This window comes from Caretta caretta, chromosome 3 (genome assembly GCF_965140235.1).
Source record: "Caretta caretta isolate rCarCar2 chromosome 3, rCarCar1.hap1, whole genome shotgun sequence".
In the NCBI taxonomy this organism is placed as follows: Eukaryota; Metazoa; Chordata; order Testudines; family Cheloniidae; genus Caretta; species Caretta caretta.
Genome location: NC_134208.1, coordinates 121,406,197 through 121,411,382, shown reverse-complemented (window position 1 = coordinate 121,411,382; position 5,186 = coordinate 121,406,197). Strand labels below are relative to the sequence as shown.

General features: G+C 49.4%; 1 long non-coding RNA gene across 1 annotated transcript; it reads right to left on the bottom strand.

The window, feature by feature from the left end:
- Nucleotides 1-2,039: 2,039 nt before the first annotated feature.
- LOC125634007 (uncharacterized) lies at nucleotides 2,040-3,909 on the bottom strand. Its single transcript, XR_012667456.1, has 2 exons — nucleotides 3,166-3,909; nucleotides 2,040-2,577 (listed from the first exon to the last, which is right to left on the bottom strand). It is a non-coding gene; the product is annotated as an uncharacterized LOC125634007 (long non-coding RNA).
- Between the last annotated feature and the right edge of the window lie 1,277 nt (nucleotides 3,910-5,186).

The following is a 5,186-nucleotide window of genomic DNA, read 5'->3' as shown; positions in this document are numbered from 1 at the left end:
TGCCGGGCAGGCAAGAGATGAGGATGGCTAGCAGTCGTACTGTACCATCTTCTGCCGAGCAGCCATGAGATGTGGATGGCATGCAGTCCTTCTGCACCGTCTGCTGCCAGCCAAAGATGTAAAAGATAGATGGAGTGGATCAAAACAAGAAATAGACCAGATTTGTTTTGTACTCATTTGCCTCCTCCCCTGTCTAGGGGACTCATTCCTCTAGGTCACACTGCAGTCACTCACAGAGAAGGTGCAGCGAGGTAAATCTAGCCATGTATCAATCAGAGGCCAGGCTAACCTCCTTGTTCCAATAAGAACAATAACTTAGGTGCACCATTTCTTATTGGAACCCTCCGTGAGGTCCTGCCTGAAATACTCCTTGATGTAAAGCCACTCCCTTTGTTGATTTTAGCTCCCTGAAGCCAACCCTGTAAACCGTGTCGTCAGTCGCCCCTCCCTCTGTCAGAGCAACGGCAGACAATCGTTCCGCGCCTTTTTTCTGTGCGGACGCCATACCAAGGCAAGCATGGAGGCCGCTCAGCTCACTTTGGCAATTAGGAGCACATTAAACACCACACGCATTATCCAGCAGTATATGCAGCACCAGAACCTGGCAAAGCGATACCGGGCGAGGAGGCGACGTCAGCGCGGTCACGTGAGTGATCAGGACATGGACACAGATTTCTCTGAAAGCATGGGCCCTGCCAATGCATGCATCATGGTGCTAATGGGGCAGGTTCATGCTGTGGAACGCCGATTCTGGGCTCGGGAAACAAGCACAGACTGGTGGGACCGCATAGTCTTGCAGGTCTGGGATGATTCCCAGTGGCTGCGAAACTTTCGCATGCGTAAGGGCACTTTCATGGAACTTTGTGACTTGCTTTCCCCTGCCCTGAGGCGCATGAATACCAAGATGAGAGCAGCCCTCACAGTTGAGAAGCGAGTGGCGATAGCCCTGTGGAAGCTTGCAATGCCAGACAGCTACCGGTCAGTTGGGAATCAATTTGGAGTGGGCAAATCTACTGTGGGGGCTGCTGTGATGCAAGTAGCCCACGCAATCAAAGATCTGCTGATATCAAGGGTAGTGGCCCTGGGAAATGTGCAGGTCATAGTGGATGGCTTTGCTGCAATGGGATTCCCTAACTGTGGTGGGGCCATAGACGGAACCCATATCCCTATCTTGGCACCGGAGCACCAAGCCGCCGAGTACATAAACCGCAAGGGGTACTTTTCGATAGTGCTGCAAGCTCTGGTGGATCACAAGGGACGTTTCACCAACATCAACGTGGGATGGCCAGAAAAGGTACATGACGCTCACATCTTCAGGAACTCTGGTCTGTTTCAAAAGCTGCAGGAAGGGACTTTATTCCCAGACCAGAAAATAACTGTTGGGGATGTTGAAATGCCTATATGTATCCTTGGGGACCCAGCCTACCCCTTAACGCCATGGCTCATGAAGCCGGACACAGGCAGCCTGGACAGTAGTCAGGAGCTGTTCAACTACAGGCTGAGCAAGTGCAGAATGGTGGTAGAATGTGCATTTGGACATTTAAAGGCGCGCTGGCGCAGTTTACTGACTCGCTTAGACCTCAGCGAAACCAATATTCCCACTGTTATCACTGCTTGCTGTGTGCTCCACAATATCTGTGAGAGTAAGGGGGAGACATTTATGGCGGGGTGGGAGGTTGAGGCAAATCGCCTGGCTGCTGGTTACGCGCAGCCAGACACCAGGGCGGTTAGAAGAGCACAGGAGGGCGCGGTACGCATCAGAGAAGCTTTGAAAACCAGTTTCATGACTGGCCAGGCTACGGTGTGAAAGTTCTGTTTGTTTCTCCTTGATGAAACCCCCCACCCCTTGGTTCACTCTACTTCCCTGTAAGCTAACCACCCTCCCCTCCTCCCTTCGATCACCCGCTTGCAGAGGCAATAAAGTCATTGTTGCTTCACATTCATGCATTCTTTATTCATTCATTACACAAATAGGGGGATGACTACCAAGGTAGCCCTGGAGGAGTGGTGGAGGGGGGAAGGAAAATGCCACACAGCACTTTAAAAGTTTACAACTTTAAAATTTATTGAATGCCAGCCTTCTTTTTTTTGGGCAATCCTCTGTGGTGGAGTGGCTGGTTGGCCGGTGGCCCCCCCAACGCGTTCTTGGGCGTCTGGGTGTGGAGGCTATGGAACTTGGGGAGGAGGGCGGTTGGTTACACAGGGGCTGTAGTGGCAGTCTGTGCTCCAGCTGCCTTTGCTGCAGCTCAACCATACACTGGAGCATACTGGTTTGGTCCTCCAGCAGCCTCAGCATTGAATCCTGCCTCCTCTCATCACGCTGCCGCTACATTTGAGCTTCAGCCCTCTCTTCAGCCCGCCACTTACTCTCTTCAGCCCGCCACCTCTCCTCCCAGTCATTTTGTGCTTTCCTGCACTCTGACATCATTTGCCTCCACGCATTCGTCTGTGCTCTGTCAGTGTGGGAGGACAGCATGAGCTCGGAGAACATTTCATCTCGAGTGTGTTTTTTTTTCTTTCTAAGCTTCACTAGCCTCTGGGAAGGAGAAGATCCTGTGATCATTGAAACACATGCAGCTGGTGGAGAAAAAAAAAGGGACAGAGGTATTTAAAAAGACACATTTTATAAAACAGTGGCTACACTCTTTCAGGGTAAACCTTGCTGTTAAATTACATACATAGCACATGTGCTTTTGTTACAAGGTCGCATTTTGCCTCCCCCACACCGCGTGGCTACCCCCTCAACCCTCCCCCCTCCCTGTGGCTAACAGCGGGGAACATTTCTGTTTAGCCACAGGCAAACAGCCCAGCAGGAATGGGCTCGTCTGAGTGTCCCCTGAAGAAAAGCACCCTATTTCAACCAGGTGACCATGAATTATATCTCACTCTCCTGAGGATAACACAGAGAGATAAAGAACGGATGTTGTTTGAATGTTAGCAAACATACACTGCAATGCTTTGTTGTACAATGATTCCCGAGTAAGTGTTACTGGCCTGGAGTGGTAAAGTGTCCTACCATGAAGGACACAATAAGGCTGCCCTCCCCAGAAACCTTTTGCAAAGGCTTTGGGAGTACATCCAGGAGAGCCGCGAATGCCAGGGCAAAGTAATCCTTTCACATGCTTGCTTTTAAACCATGTATAGTATTTTAAAAGGTACACTCACCGGAGGTCCCTTCTCAGCCTGCTGGGTCCAGGAGGCAGCCTTGGGTGGGTTCGGGGGGTACTGGCTCCAGGTCCAGGGTGAGAAACAGTTCCTGGCTGTCAGGAAAACCGGTTTCTCCGCTTGCTTGCTGTGAGCTATCTACAACCTCATCATCATCACCATCTTCTTCGTCCCCAAAACCTGCTTCCGTATTGCCTCCATCTCCATTGAAGGAGTCAAACAACACGGCTGGGGTAGTGGTGGCTGAACCCCCTAAAATGGCATGCAGCTCATCATAGAAGCGGCATGTTTGGGGCTCTGACCCGGAGCAGCCGTTCGCCTCTCTGGTTTTCTGGTAGGCTTGCCTCAGCTCCTTCAGTTTCACGCGGCACTGCTTCAGGTCCCTGTTATGGCCTCTGTCCTTCATGCCCTGGGAGATTTTGACAAAGGTTTTGGCATTTCGAAAACTGGAACGGAGTTCTGATAGCACGGATTCCTCTCCCCAAACAGCGATCAGATCCCGTACCTCCCGTTCGGTCCATGCTGGAGCTCTTTTGCGATTCTGGGACTCCATCATGGTCACCTGTGCTGATGAGCTCTGCATGGTCACCTGCAGCTTGCCACGCTGGCCAAACAGGAAATGAGATTCAAAAGTTCACGGTTCTTTTCCTGTCTACCTGGCCAGTGCATCTGAGTTGAGAGTGCGGTCCAGAGCGGTCACAATGGAGCACTCTGGGATAGCTCCCGGAGGCCAATACCGTCGAATTGTGTCCACAGTACCCCAAATTCGAGCTGGCAAGGCCGATTTAAGCGTTAATCCACTTGTCAGGCGTGGAGTAAGGAAATCGATTTTAAGAGCCCTTTAAGTCGAAATAAAGGGCTTCATCGTGTGGACGGGTGCAGGTTTACATCGATTTAATGCTGCTAAATTCGACCTAAAGTCCTAGAGTAGACCAGGGCTAATATTAAGAGGAACTCTGCACATTGAGGGAAAATGTCCTTAGAGCCTTTTTAAACTGCTTATTTTGTGCCTATCACATACAGTCTACAGTGCTTTGTAGAATGTGTATTAACAGGAGAATGTCATTTTACTAAAACAGGTGTCTGAGGGACTCATTGTGATCTTGTAGACTATAAATAAATAGGGTTATTTAGGGACTTTTAACTAAATATGTGCCCAATACACTGAAAAAGCTCATTTATAACACTAGAAGGAAACATTTTTTCTGAAAGCTAGTAGACATTAGCATGTGTTTTGGAGCATGGCAGTCCCTGATCCCTTTGAATGTTTTGAAATGTGTGAGTCTAAATTTGGTGTAGCACACATACATAGTAGGAACCAAATCCAGCCTGCCCCCAGGCCAGATAATTGTACCAGACACTGGGGAACTCATTGGAGGTGAGAGGAATCTTCCCTGTCCCATCAGCATAGCAAGAATGGAGCAGCTCTGCAGCCACTGTCCCAGTCTAGGTGCTGGAATATGTTCCATGACCTTACATACCCCCACCTCTAAGACTGGGGGATAATGAAAGGGATCAGCTGGTGACAGATCTTCTGGTCTTGCCCCACTATCCTGCCTCAGACAGACACAGCAACAGTACGTAGAGTCCCTATGAATTTGGCCCTGTGCCCTGAAAGAGATTTGCATTTCTTGCACTTCTTCCCCAAATTCTACCCCTGTACAGAGGAATTGGTTCCAAACACATGAAGGTGGAGGCAGATTCCCAGTGAAGTCAATGGCATTGGGGCAACACTCACATTGACTTCAGTGGGACCAGGCCTTGCATGCAAGGAGGCTAAAATACCTTTGTAAATTTCTGATGTAAAAACACAGGGACCACACATAAGACCATATCTTTTACTTAACTGACTTGTTCCTTTCAAGATATACAAGGGCTACAGCCCACATCGGGTGCTATTTGCCAGCAAATTTCATCAGTTTAAAATAAGCAATCAAACATAGGGTGAGGTTCATTAATACTCAGTGGGGATAAAGTGGGTTTTTGGTTGTCCACTTCTTTCAGCTGGATCACGTAATCTG